The sequence below is a fragment of the Grampus griseus genome, assembly GCF_964374135.1.
Source record: "Grampus griseus genome assembly, chromosome: 11".
NCBI classification, from domain to species: Eukaryota; Metazoa; Chordata; class Mammalia; order Artiodactyla; family Delphinidae; genus Grampus; species Grampus griseus.
In genome coordinates, this window is record NC_139005.1 from 3,891,669 (window position 1) to 3,907,600 (window position 15,932).

Consider the following 15,932-nt stretch of genomic DNA (forward strand, 5'->3'; position numbering starts at 1 on the left):
CGACAGAGCCAGACCCAAAGGTGCCAGAGCAGGAACTGGTTCCCCTTATGCTGTCTCTCTTCCTTGGGGGAGAAGCTGACAGTGGCTGATCTAGTTGTGACCCAGGAAGAAAGGCTGAGCAGAGGAAGTGTTGCTTCCTCTCGAGGTCTCCTTTCTTGGACCAGATGGAGCAGATTCCTTTGCCTGTTGTTTTCCCTTGGAGCCCCGCAGAAAGAACACCCCAAGTGTGAATGCTTGGGTAGGAGGGACCCAGGCCTATTGTGGAAAGTCTGTGGGTGTGGGGAGATGGGGGGGAGTTGAGGTAGAGGATGGGGTGGGGAGAAGCAGGGTGGAGATTCAGTGGAGATCAAGTGTACAACCACTGCATGGGGTGGTTAGAGAGGAAGTGAAAGGCTCTTTGCCCCAAAATATGGCTTCCCCAAGCCTGAGAAAATAGCTGGAATGCCCTCATTACACACCCTGCTTCTTTAATACAGTAAGAGTTTCTGATAAAATGCAAAGATTTAATCGAAAGGAAGTAGCATCTTTTAAGGCTGAGCCAAGCATAAGGAAGTGAGACAGCAGACAGGTAAGTTCTGACAAGTCAGGAAGGATGGTTCAGGAGAGATGCCCAGCGTCAGGAATTGCCCAAGTGATGGATGCAATGTGATAATAACATGAGCCCAAGTGGGGGGAGATGGTGGCTTTAGGAGAGGTGGAGGGACACCTATGACAAGACTCACCCATTCCCCTACTTTGCTTCAGCCATCCCAAGCCCGATGTGAATTTCACTGTGCATGTCAGTTACTCAGGGGGACCCTGAGCACGCATCTGGGTCAGGTTCCCCACGCTCACCTATGCTCGGGGCACTCATCTCAGACTGTGGCCACACACTCAGTAGGGAGAATGTTGACTAATGTCTCTCTCCCCTGCTGGCCTGTGGCCTCAGGAGAGTTTGGAGGGGGTAGGGGGTGGTCTGGTGTCCCTCCTCACTTTATTATCAACATCTGGCATGGGGCTTCCTGCACTGCGATTGAATGAAAGAATAAACAAATATGCCAAAAAAGAACACACAACATGGAGAAGCAATTGCCAAGTGAGAGAAAAGGTAAAACAGCATAGGAATCTGGAAAGGGGGAAATATCTGGAACACTCATACTGTTGTGAAATCACAGAATTACAGAGCTGAAAGCGCCTTGGAGATGGAATGTGCAGCTCAGTATATAACTTATTACGACAAACGCTAGCCCTGTCCATTGTCAGAGAACGTTAATCTTTGGAAACATCCTTCTCAAATTGAGCCAAAGATTGCCCCTTTACTTCTACCTGTTGGTCCCACTTCTACCTTCTGGAGTTAGCCATTTCATAGTAATAGCTAAATGTATTAAAGTTTATGTGTGAGACCTTGTCTTAAGAATTTTGTATACATTACGTCAGTTAGCCTGCAAAATAATCCTATTATTATCTACATATTACAGGTGAGAAACTAAGGCTCAGAGAGGTTAAGTACCACATGCAAGGTCACACAGCTAAGTAAGTGGTAGAGCCAAGATCCAAACCCAAGCCTGACCGATTAGGTCTCTCTCTTACCTTCAACACCTCATTCTGTAAGAGTAATTTCTTTATGTGGCATCCCAAATGTGTGTTGGCAGTTGTGATATCTGTCCTATGACAATTCTAACTATGTCGTCGTTGCTCCATTGTTCACATGTCAGAATAATAACAACTTATTTTTGTATTTAATCACATGTCAGGCATTGTAATAAGTTCTTGAATATATTATCTCACAACAAACTGTAGAATAGATGTTCTTCTTCTTTCACAGATGAGGCTAAGAGACACAGAGCGATTTACCCAACATGAGACAGATAGTAAATGATAGATTCAGGGTTGAAACGTGACTCTCTCTTACACCAAAGGGAAGGTTTTCATTTATTTTTTTAATGTCTCTCAAGTTACCATCTTGACTTGGCCAAAAACTGAGATCCTCTAGGGAACAACTTTTTTAAAACCATAAACTTAATTGATAGACAAGAAATATGATTACTGAAAAGAACAATAAAATAAATATTTGCCAACTCTGGTAAAGAAAACTATATTAAATATTTCTAGAAACTTAAGAATGAGAAAAGAAACATAACAAAAGATATACTGATATTTTTTAATTGCGAAAGAATACCACATATAATTTTGTAACAACTTTAACTTAGATGAAATAAATGATTTTCTAGGAGACTTATTCAAAAGATGTAGAAAACCTGACTTAGAGCAATAATGACAGCAAAACTGAAAAGGTAATGAAAGATGTAACTCTTAAAATGGCATCAGGAAATGCTCTAACCTTTTTACTTTCAGTAATGGAGCTTGTTCCAGCCTGTTTTAGACCAAACCTGTCCCTGAGAACAAGTAGAAGAGCTGGATTAAAAGTTAAATAAATAAAGAAATAATCTATTCAAGGCACTGGAGAGCCACCAGGGCAGCAGATATTTGTAAGAACAAGATCCCAGAGGGAAGTCCAGATTGGTGAGTTCAACACTCGATGTGGCTCTTCCCTTAGCGACATTTGATCAAAAATTGTGGCTGTGAAGCTGAGAGCACTTTCACCACCTGTCAAGGTTTGGGGAACAAAGTTTGGAGATCAGAACCCCCGCAAGAGGAAAAACCTGGTTAGCCTCCCTGGTTTTCCATTGAGATCCCAAAAGACTATACCTTAGGGGTAAGGGTGAACCAGAACCATACTGGCCCCCACCAACACGAAAGCCCACTTCAAATCTCTAGTTGGATTATTGATCAGCCCTAATCTAACTGTCTACAGAAACAACAGCAACAAAATTCTATGGAAGAGGACACTACATAGAAAATCAAATTAGCTCTCCAATATTTTATATAAAATATCTAGATAAAAAAATATACAATGAAAACACTAACCCAAACAAAACTTGCAGCTGTATTAATATCAGACAAAGTAGATTTTAAAGCAAGAAATATGTCTTTAGTAGAGACGAGGAAGGTATTTTAATATGCTAAAGGAAGTCATTTCACCAGGAAGACATACAACTTGTAAATTCGTATTTACCAAAACCAAAAAAACCAAAAAACTACATACCTTCAAAATGCATAAACAAATACTGACAAAACTTAAAGGTGAAATGGACAAATTCACAACCACAGTGAGAGATATTTAGTGAAATTCTTAGCAAAATATAGCATATACAGAAAAGTACAAAAATTATAAGTGTAATGCTTTATAGTGGGAGATTATAATATGTTTCTTAGGAACTATAGAATAAGCAGACAGAAGTCAGTAAGACTATAAAAGATTTAAACAACATAATTAACAAACTTGACTTAATTTACATATACAATGTATGATACCCAACAAATGCAGAATTCAAGTGCATATAGACTTGACAGGATATATTTACCAGAACTGACTATATGCTAGTTCGTAAAGCAAGTCTCAAAACATTTTCAGATTATGCAGAATATGTCCTCTGATCACAGTGGGTTAAACTAGAAATCAATAATACAAAGACAACGAGAAAATCTCGACGTAGTTGGAAATTAAGCAACATGCTTCTAAATAACCTGTTGGACAAAGAAGAAATAGTAGATATTTAAAAATTAAATTATTATGAAAATATGACAAATCAAAATATATGGGATACAGCTAATATAGTACTTACAGGGTAAAGTGTATAGCCTTAAGTGCATATATTTAGAGAGCTAAGTTTTTAATCTAGAACTCAATGATCCTACACATAAGGAAAAGACAACTAAGTGGGGAAAAAAATAGGTAAACATCCCAAATAGGCATTCACAAAAGACGATATCCAAATTGCCAAAACATGTAAGAAGATGTGCTCAACTCAGTTATCAGGAGCAGCAAATTTAAACCCACTGAAATACAACTGAACACAGACCACAGTGGCTAAAATAAAATTTAAAAAAAGACTCATAATCAAGTGTTGGTAAGGATACTGAGCAACTAAAGCTCTCATGCGCTACTTCTGGGAATATGAATCTATACACCCACTTTGGAAAGCAGTTGGTGGAACCTAGTTACGGTCGACATATGCACATTCACTGACCCTATTTTTCCACTCCCAGTAGAAATGTGTGAGTGAATGCCGCAAAGACATGTGCAAAAATGTTCAGAGCGGGGTTACTCATAACGCCCTAAAACCGAAAATCATGCAAATGCCCCTCAACAGCAGAATGAATAGATAAATTGTGGCATATTTTATACAGTGAAATACTAGACAACTAAAATGAACGGACTCTTGCTTCACACCGCAAAAGAACACAAGAGTATATACACTGTATGATTCCATTTATATAAAATGCAAAATCAGGCAAAACTCATCCAAGGTGATAGAAGTCAGGGCAGCGATGATGTCTGGGGAGGAAAGTGGGGGGCAGAGGCTGGGAGGAGGCAGGAAGGGGCTTCTTGGGTCTAAGTCATGCTCTATTTCTTGTGTCTAAGTCATGCTCTATTTCTTGGGTCTAAGTCATGCTCTATTTCTTGGCCTGGGTGGTGGTCCTAGGAGAACGTTAACTCTGGAATAATTCATCAAGCCAAAACTTATGAATTGAGTGCTTATCTCTGTGTATGACATACTTCAATTAGAATGTTTTAAAAAAAATTTAAAGTCACTAGACCCAGATGTATCCATGGATAAACTCTACCTGACCCTAAAAGTTGCAGATAATCTTTGTGATATATAAATTGTTCCAGAGCAGAGAAAAAAGGTGAAGGACACAAAACTCATTTAAAAAGTTTAATGCAATCTCAAAGACAAAGTCTGACAAAGAAATTATAAGCCAGCCTTACATAGATGCAAAAAACCTAAACAAAATATAGGCAAATCAAATTCAGCCATATAATATAAGGATAATAGCTCATGACCAAGTAAGATTTATTTCAGGAATGCAAAGCTGGTTCAACACTAGCGGCATAATTTATATATTAACATCATAAGAAAAAAAATCCCATTTTCAAACTAGGAATACAAGGAAATTTTCTTCAGTGTGTGTGGGTTATCTACCAGGAATGGTGAAAACAGAAGCCTACCCGTCAAAATGAGGGACAAAAAAAGCATACCTCGATTACTGCTGTTACTCAGCATTTTACTGGAGATCTAGACAAATTCTGTACACACAAAAATATACACAGAAATAATAAAAAAGACAAAACTGTTATTGTATGCAGATTGCATGGTCATCTACCTTGAAAATCCAAGATTATATATATATATATATATATATATATGTAAAATTATCCCTGGAAGTCCAGTGGTTAACACTCTGTACTCCCAATGCAGAGGGCGCGGGTTCAATCCCTGGTCGGGGAACTAAGATCCCACATGCCGCGAGGCACGGCCAAAAAAAAAAAATATTGGAATCAATAGATGTCAGATAGTGCTAAAAATATACAAGAACGAATTGCTTTCCTATAAATCATCAATAACCAAATAATAAATCTAATAGCGTTTACTATAGCAACAAAGTCCTAAAAATAGGCATATACTTAATAAGAAACATATAAGATCTATAAAGTGAAACTATGACACTTTCTTTACTGAACAACATAAAAAAGATTTGAGTAAAAGGAAGCTTCTGTGCCACGGTAAAAATGTTCTATATTATAAAGTTAATTTCCCCAAATTAATTCATGAATTTAAAAAAATCCCAATGAAAATTGCAACAGATTTTTTTAACGTATCTTGACAAATTAATTGTAAAATTAATCTAGCAGAGAAAATAAACAAATAAAGGCAGGACTTTTTTGATATAGAACAATATTACAATAAAGGTGTCAATGAATTTTTTAAAAAATAAATTTATTTATTTATTTTTGGCTGTGTTGGGTCTTCATCGTTGGATCTTCGTTGCTGCACGTGGGCTTTCTCTAGTTGCGCGAGCAGGGGCTACTCTTCGTTGTGGTGCGTGGGTCTCTCACTGCAGTGGCTTCTCTTGTTTCAGAGCACAGGCTCTAGGCGCGTGGGCTTAAGTACTTGTGGCTCGCGGGCTCTAGAGTGCAGGCTCAGTAGTTGTGGCGCACAGGCTTAGTTGCTCCGCGGCATGTGGGATCTTCCCGGACCAGGGATCGAACCCACGTCCCCTGCATCGGCAGTCGGATTCTTAACCACTGCGCCACCAGGGAAGTCCCCCGTCCATGGATTTTAATTAGGCCTGTTAACTGGTTGGTTAATAGTTTTATCACTTATAGTTTATTGAATCCTCTAATAATTAAATAATGTGGTTTACAATAACAAATACAATTGGCATTCCTAGGTTTGGGAATGGAACTGACTGGTAAGGATACAGTTCAATGGGCAGGAGCGGAATGATTCAGGTGTCCTAGACACCTAAATTCAGTGAGTATTCAGTGTATCACATACTTAGTATACTTAACAGAATGGAAAGGGCAGGTTAATCAGGTAAGTGATCACTTCCTTTAGTGAACTCCTACTGTTCAAAATAATGGTGTTTAAAACACTATGGGACCTCCCCACCCCTTAGGTCTGGGCTATGCATAGTAACTGTTTCCAAAGAGATCAATATGGAAAGAGCGGAGAAAAGAGTAAGTTTACAATGAAGAAACCAGAGAAACACTGTTACAGCCAGGTGATCCAGGCCAACGTCAGCAGTTACAGGTAATGTTGATAATATGTACCCTTGATATGATGTGAGGGAACCGGCGCTTTACTTCTGTGATCTTCCTCCCCAAATTTATAACCCCAGCTAAATCATGAGAGAAACATCAAACAAATCCCAATAAAGGGACATTCTACAACATATCTGATTAGACCCCCGCAAAACTGCCAAGGTCATCAAAAACAAGGGAAGTCTGAGAAACTGTCACAGCCAAGAAAAGCCTGTGTGACATGATGACTAGATGTAACGAGGTTTCCTGGATAGGATCCTGGGGAAAGGACGTTAGGTAAAAAATAAGGACATCTAAATAAACTGTGGACTTTAGTCAACAATGTATCAGTATGGGTTCATTAATTTCAAAAAATGTACCACACTAATGTAAGATGTTAATAATAGGGGAAATTGGGTAACGTAGTATATGTGAACTCTCTTTACTATCTTCTCAATTTTTCTGTAAATCTAAAACTGTTCTAAAAGGTAGTCTATTTTAAAAACAAATAAGCAAAAAACAGTATAAACGATATTATTACAAATGACCAGAAACCTCTCCCTGGGTGATGGACTTAAAGAGAAGGTTCAAAAAGCTCTTCTTTGTGTTTTCTGCATATTTAAAAGTTTCCACAATTATCATGCATTACTTCTGTGCATAAAAAATACAATTTAAAGCCAAAGCAAAGCAAACTAGTATCCTTTTGTCTCCTTCCTCCTCGGCTCCCTCATCTCCTCTCAGTCCTTTGCATATTCAGCCTCATCCTAGGCTTTGAATCGGTACCAAACCCCAGCAGAGGGGCCTCGAGTGAGGCAGTAAAAGGGAAAGCTTGGCTGGAGCAGAGGGTTTATCTTAAAAAGAAATTGTGCAAACAATGCACTTCCTTGCATGCTCCTCACAGCGCAATTCACAGTGGCCAAAAGGGGGAAATAACCTAATGCCCACCAATAGATGAACAGATAAACAAAATGTTGTCTATCTATACCATGGAATACTACTAAGCCATGAAAAGGAATGAAGTTCTGATCCATGCTACCGTAAGGACGAACCTCAAAAACATCATGCTCAGTGAAAAAGCCAGACACTCTAGGTCACACAGTATGGGATTCCATTTATGTGAGATACCCAGAACAAGTGAATCCATAGCGTCAGAGCAGACTGCTGGGTGCTCGGGGCTGGAGGGAGGGGGAAAGGAGGACTAACTGCTTAATGGGTACTAGTTTCCTTTCTGGGGTGATGCAAATATTTTGGAAGTAGATAGATGTGGTGGTTATACAACACTGTGAAGATACCAAATGTCACTGAATTGTTCACTTTAAAGCTGTTAATTTTATGTTATGTAAATTTCCAATAAACATTTTAAATTCTCTATAAAATTTTAAAAGAAGTTGTGGAGATGAGCCTCTCTGGGCCCTTTGTTTCCCTGGGGAAGTGGTACCTGTTCCGGTTTTGGAAATCCTGGATGCCTCTCCAGGGAATGTGTGTGAAAGGCAGAACTTCTGACTCAGTCTAAGGTCTTCACAACCTACCCAGGAGGGAAAGGTGAGTGAATGTAGTGGATGGAGTCGGAACAGTGGGGATGCAGGCCCGTAAAGAGAAGCCTGCAGAGAAGGCTGAACTAGCTGGAGGGAAGGAGGGTCAGTCCCTGGTAAAAGCGTGGGCTCCAGGTTCAGAAAAATCTGTGTTTGTATCCCAGCCCTGCTCCCAGCTATAGGAATCTCTTTACCTCTCTGAGCATCAGTAACTTAAGAATACTGATATACCACAATCTCTCATTCACAGTCCCCGAATCCCAACAGGAAGGTCCACTGTAAGTTCGGTGCAAACTCATTTGGTTGCAAAACCGGGCTTGACCAGAAGTAAAGCTATTTATAGGCTTTATTTATTCCACTTAATATGAATATTCATACATTGCATTTTAGACATATTAATGCATTTGATTAAAGAATGCTCCCCCCGACCCAGCTGAGGGTGTCTTATTCATGTACAGTGCAGGTACCTCATTACCTTTCTTATATCTGCAAAATTAATTAATAAATTAATTCCAAAACTCATCTGGCCCTAAGGGTTTTGGATAAGCACTGAGGACCTGTAAATGATCAGATGTATTATGTGTGTGTTACATGCTAGTTCAGTGCCTCACGCTTTGCATAGGTTTTCTCATTTGATGCAACAAGTTGGAACTCAATAAATATGAGCTGCTCTTATGCAGTGGCATCAACATGGGAAATCTCCGTAGAAAAAGTGAACTTTAAGGATTTAAAGGTGGCGAGTTGGGAGGGGAATGGTGGATAGCGTGGGAAAGGCTTCTACAAAAGGTGGGAAGAGGGGCTATTTCCATTCTCATTTTTCTCTCATCTCAACCGCTGAGAAAACAAAACAGCTGGAGACAGTCAGGAACCCATGGCAAGGAGTTTGTATTTGCTAAGGAAAGGTGGGAGGGTCTGAGGAGGAATGACCACGTATTACGGATTTCACAGTCCAGCTGGAAACTGGATTTCCTTCATTTCCCCTCACTCTAGCGCTTCCACATAAAATCAAATGAAGATAAAATGTAGACACTACCAGGATGTTTTGTGGATGGAGGAAAAACATATGTGGGTAGTTCTTTAAGGATATTGAATTCAACGGCCACGTTCGTGTAAGACGTGTTGCAGAAGGTGTCCTTCCTAAAAACCTGAAAATATTTATACCTTAGCGCTTGATGGAATATTCATCAAGGTATTCCTGGATAATTGAGCGAGGGCACAAAGAAAAGCAAAATCAGAGTCAAGATTGAGGACCACAGATTCAATTTCCAGCCCAAGGTCACAGGTCTGCCTAGAATAAGGCCAGGGAGGGGACTCAAATATCCTTCCTTTCAACAACAGATGTATTCACTGCTCTAGGGTGCACTTAGAAATGGTTGAATCAAGGACAGTTCTGGGGAGGATTCATCAGAGAAGCCCCACTCTTAACACCAATCCCTAGCAGCTGTTCTAAGTGTCTTCTGTTGTCATAGGTTACATTATCCAAGTTTAAACCAGACAATGAAAGATCCAGAAAGATCTCAAAGGAGAGCCCACAGAATGATTGGCAATGAAAAGCAAAACGGTTTTGCCTGTCTCCCTGGATTTATGGCATGCGGCAGAGGTAGTGCCCAGCCTAACCCCACCACCAGCCCCTTGGATGTCCTCGGGCAAGACCGCTACCATCAAACAAGAGGATTTAACAACTAATCGCCAAGACCTCTTTCAAAAGTTCTTAAAATGTAACTTCAGATATATAGAAAAGGTGTGAAAATAATACAAAGAATCCATCTACACTCTTCATCCAGATTCCTCAAAGATTAACATCTCACTCTGGTTTATCCTCTTCTGTGTGTGTGTGTGTGTGTGTGTGTGTGTGTGCACTGTGTGAGATTGAATCGCAGACATGAAGCCCCTTTACCCCTATTTACTTCAGACTGTCTTTCCTAAAAGGAAGACATACTCTAATACTACCATAATACAACTCTATAAATCAAGAAATTAGCATTGATAACAATACTACTATCTGAACTACAGACTTGACAAAGATTTCACCAATTGTCCCAATAACGCCCTTTTATTGAAAAAGAAAATCCAGACTCGTATTGTGTTCATTTATCATGTCTCTAATTTAGTCTCCCTTAACCTGGAACAGTTCCTCAGTCTGTCTTTGTGTTTTCATGCTGTAGACATTTTTGAAGAGCAGAGCTCAACTTGTTTGTAAACTGTCCTTCAAGTTGGGTTTGTCTAATGTTTCCTGGCGATTAGATTCTACCCATTTGGCAGGAACTCCGTTTCAGACGGCACATAGTCAATGTGTCCCATTATTGCTGACGTGAATTTTGATCACTCATTTAAGGGGGTGTCCGCCAGGTTTCTCCACTGCAAAATGACTATTTTCCCCCTTGTAATTAGTAAGTGTATGATGGGTAGACATTGAGAGTACATAAAATTTGAATAGTCCTCAAACTTTTACCGATCGGTTTTAGCATCCATTGATGTTTCTTGCCTAAATCAATTATTATGATGGTTGCCAAACGGTGATTTTCTAATTCCGTCATTTCTTCTACATTTATTAGTTGGCTTTCCATGATAAGGAAGAGCTTTTCTTTCTTTCTGTTTCTTTTCTTTCTTTCTTTCTTTCTTTCTTTCTTTCTTTCTTTCTTTCTTTCTTTCTTTCTCTCTTTCTTTCTTTCTCTCTCTCTCTCTCTTTCTTTCTTTCTAGTGTAGATTCATGGATTCTTAATTATTCCTTTAGTATTATTATTCATTTTGATGTTCAAGTTGTTCTAGATTCTCTAAGACCTTCTTTAATATTCTATAAGAAGAGAAGGATGAACATTATGTGTTTGTAAACACTCAGTTATTTTTAAGGGTGATGTTTAAATTATAAACCAAATGTTGAACCACAGCCTAAAGTTCACCAAGGAAAGAGATGCCATGGTTGAGTACCCAAGCCTTAAAAAAAAGGATTGAATGCTTTGAACCTAAGTGTTTGTGTGGGGCTGGGAGAGAACAGCTATGGGAAGGGGGCCCTTGAGTACAGCTAAGTCCGTGAACTGTGGAAACCTCTCTGATACAATGGGAGGTTTGAGTTTCCCGTTTCACTCAGGTCATAGCTGAAGGTTATTTACTTAAGCTTTTCCAGGAGCTGAGTCTGATGGGCCATGCAACCCATCCACTCTTGTATTTATTCTGACTGTATCCAGTTGGCTTAATTTCCTCCCACTTCTTCCTCCACACCTGCCCACAACTAGCAGGAAATAGAGCCTCTGGCCATCACCGTGATGCTGAATGAATTATTTGGAAATGGTTTCTTCAAGCACTTGGAATGGCATTTGTAACTTCTGGGTTTGGTTCATGTGAAAAATACGAAAAAACTCACTGGGTAGGAGAACCCAAAGGTAATCTACAGGGCTACAAACTGTGTGCCCCTTGTGTTGGTCAGAACTTGAAAGTGTCATTCACGGTCCACCCTCATCCCACCCCAACTTTAGATAAATCTACATATACGTTGGTTCAGGCTGGAAGGGAACGGTTCTCTTCTCAAACTGGGCTCCACTAGGAAATAACGGCATGCCTGAAAATCACTTGGAAAAAATAAATACCTCTGCCAAAACCCAGTCATCTAAACTGGTTTAACATCTTTGGGCCGGGGCAGAGGATGACTAGTCGTAGGCGCCTAGGTAACCTGCATTTTCTGGACTCTCTGGACAGGATAAAGAGGTGGGGTGCGTGGGTGGGGGCAGCCTCATTCCCTCTTGGTCACCCAGCTTAGTGGCCAGGCAGCACAGGACTCTGCACACGTGCTTTCAGGAGACCAAGGAGCCTGTGCTTCAGTGGTGGCATTTAGATGTTCCTCTGAAATGCTAATAAAGACTCAATTTGGGGATTGCTGACAAAGTTCTCAGACTTGTTAATGGATCACTCCCTCTGAAGGTCAGAGACAGCAGCGTTAAACAAATGGCTCAAAGTACGCAGAAAGGAATTATTGCCTCAGCTGAAAGACTTCCAGGGAAAGACACTTCCTGGTTTTCATGACGGCACGTTCTGCTCACTCAGTTTTCTGGCCGCCAGTATGTTGGCTGCATCTACCCTCCATCTCTCCAGCTGATTTGAACCTAATTCCCAGCTCATCACCCTTCTAAAGAAATATCCAAATGCTCTCTCTCCTTTCATGCTATCTCCCTCTTCTCAGATTAAGGAGAAAAGGAAATTGAGGGGCAGGAAGGACATGGAAACTGAGACAGAGTGCTGCTAGGGTCCGGCTGTTGAGCGGTTCTTGCATTTAATCCTCACAACCAATGAGGTAAAGCTAAGGAAACTGAGACTTGGAGAAAATATGTGATTTGCCAAGAGCTCTGAGATCCAACCCTCTTTCCGGGTGCTGAGCTATGTCTGATGAGTCAGAGGACTAGTCTATGGTCATAGCTTGGCTACAGGTTTTCTGTACAACTTTAAGCAAATCATATAATTTCTCTGAACCTGTTTTCTCAACAATAAAATAGGGATTTGTTTGTATGTATACAAATGTATATATAGAGATAGATATGACTATCCAAATGGATATCCATACATATCTCCACATATATTTGTGTAAATATATCTATATATCTATCTCTCTCTATATCTCTATCTATCCATCCATCCATTCATCCATCCATCCATCCACCCATCATCTATCTAACCATCATCTATCTATCCATTCATCCACCCATCATCTAACCATCCACCCAGCTATCATCTATCCATCCACCCATCCATTATCTACCTATCTATCCATCCATCCATCATCTATCCATCCATCCATCCATCATCTATCTATCTGTCCATGCATCCATCATCTATCCATCCATTATCTATGTGTCCATCCATCATCTATCTATCCATCCATCCATTATCTATCTATCTATCCATCCATCCATCATCTATCCATCCATCCATCCATCATCTATCTATCCATCCATTATATATCTATCTGTCCATCCATCCATCATCTATCTATATATCTATCTATCCATCCATCCATCATCTATCTATCCATCCATTATATATCTATCTGTCCATCCATCCCTCATCTATCCATCCATCATCTATCTATCTATATATCTATCTATCCATCCATCCATCCATCTCTCTATCTCCCTCCTAGAAAGGATCTGCAGAGCCTCCATCTCCTTATCTCCTACTGCCTAATCAACCCACTCCAATTTGCCTTCCTATCCCATCACTCCAGGAAACAGCTTTCCTTAAAGTCATCAGTGACCTCCAGGTTGCTAGTTTCAATGGATATTTACAGTCCTTAGTTTTTCATTATATTAGTTTCATACAACACAATGATTTGATATTTGTGTATACTGAAAAATAATCACCACAAAAAGTCTAGTTAACATCCATCACCACACACAGTTACAAATTTTTTCCCCTGTGGTGAGTACTTTTAAGATTTACTTCCTTAGCAACTTAGCAACAAAATATATAATATGGTATTAACTATAGTCACCATGCTGTACATTACAGCCCCAGGACTTATTTATATCATAACTGGAAGTTTGTGCCTTTTGACACTTTCATCCCTTTTGCCCACCCCCACCCACCACCTCTGACAATTACCAATCTGTTCTCTGTATGTATGGTTTCCGGTTTTTAGGTTTTGTTTGGTTTTTTGGGGTTTTTTTAGATTCCACATATAACTGAGATCATATGGTATTTGTTTTGTCTGTCTCACTTACTTCACTTAGCATAACGCCCTCAAGGTCCATCCATGCTGTCACAAATGGCAAGCTTTTCTTCTTTTTTTACAGCTAAATAATATTCTGTTGAATACATATACCACATCTTCTCTAACCATTCATCTGTCAGTGAATACTTAGGTTGCTTTCATGTCTTGGCTATTATAAATAATGTTACAATGAATGTAGGGGGTACATATATCTTTTCAAGTTAGTGTTTTCATTTCCTTTGAATAAATACCCAGTGATGGAATTGTTAAATCATATATGGTAGTTCTATTTCTAATTTTTTGAGGAAGCTCCATACTGTTTTCCGTAGTGGCTTCACCAATGTGCATTCCCAACAACAGTGTACAAGGGTTCCCTTTTCTCCACATCCTTGCCAACACTCGTTATTTCTTGTCTTTTTGAGGATAGCCATTCTAACAGTTGTGAGATGATATCCAACTGTGATTTTGATTTGCATTTTACTGAAGATTATGATGTTGAGCATCTTTTCCTGTGCCTCATGGCCATCTGTATGTCTTCTTTGGAAAAATGTCTATTAAGATACTCTGCCCGTTTTTAAATTTTTTGGTTTTTGGTTTTTGTTTTTTGGATATCAACTCTCTATAAGATATACAATTTGTAAATACTTTTCTCCCACTCAGTAAGTTGCCTTCTCATTCTATTGATGTTTTCTTTTGCTGTACAGAAGCTCTTTAATTTGATGTGGTCCCACTTGTTCATTCTTGCTTTTGTTTTCAAATCCAAAAAATCATTACCAAAACCAATGTCTAGGCGTTTACTGTTTATGTTTTCTTCTAGAAGTTTTATAATTTCAGGTCCTACACTCAAGTCCTTAAGCCATTTTGAGTTAATTTTTGTGAATGGTGTAACATAATGGTCCAGTATGATTCTCTTGCATGTCACTGTCCTGTTTTCCCAACACCATTTGTTGAAGAGACTCTCCTCTCCCCATTGTATATTCTTGGTTCCTTGTCAAAAAAAAATTGATCATATATGCATGGATTTATTTCTGGGCTCTCTATTCTATCCCATTGATTTATATGTCTGTTTTTATGCCAATACCATACTGCTTTGATTACTATAGGCTTGTAATATAGTTTCAATGAATAGTTCAATGAATAGAAACAACATCCACCCCGTTTTACAAGTCAGAAATTAGGTGTCATCCTCGATCAGTCATCACCCTCCCTCCACATCTAATCTATCACCAAGTTCTAAGTATCCTCTTCATGTCCATCATCACAACCCAAGTACACTAACAGCACCTCTTCCCTGGACTACTGCTGATTTTCCAAACCACTCTTGTTCCCCTCCAGTCTGTTCTCCACACTGCGGCCAGAGTGATCTTTATGAACTGGAATCTGATAATGTCATATTTCTTGCTTAAAATCTTTGGTAGCTTTCCTCGCTCCCATTGCAAAACCCATAATCCTTAACATGACCCATAAAGCTTGCCAGGTCTTTCCCTCCTGACTTCTCTGTGCTTCACACCCCACGATTCTCATTCTGTACGCTCCAGCTACACCACCTTCTTTCACGTCTCTGAATCTGCTGTAAACCCATCCTTCCACAGGACCTTTGCACATGCTCTTCCTACAGCCCTGATCATTCCTCTCTCTTCATCTAGACAACTCCTACCTTTATTTTTATTTTTTTAAGCACTCATCTCAGTCATAACTTCCTCGGGGAGGACTTCTATGACCTCCTTGGCCCAAAGGGAGTTGAATCTCCCTGTTATGTGTTCTCATAGCATTAATAACAGTAGAAATTCATTTAACCAACCTCCCCTTAACTGACTTTCCAGATTCACTAACACTATCCACCTCTCTGTGTTTGGCACCCATGATACTCTGAATGCTGGAAGCTGGTAGGCCACTCTTTAACGTGATTGAATATTTCTGCTTCTCTCTTGTTTAGAGTTTGCTTATCAAGGGTCATTTGTATTTGTTCCCAAATTGGTTCACGCTAGCTGTGCACGCTATTGTAATTTATGTAACTGAATTAAATATTATGCAAGCCAATGAAATGTGAGTACAAAAAGTATTCATCTGTCTG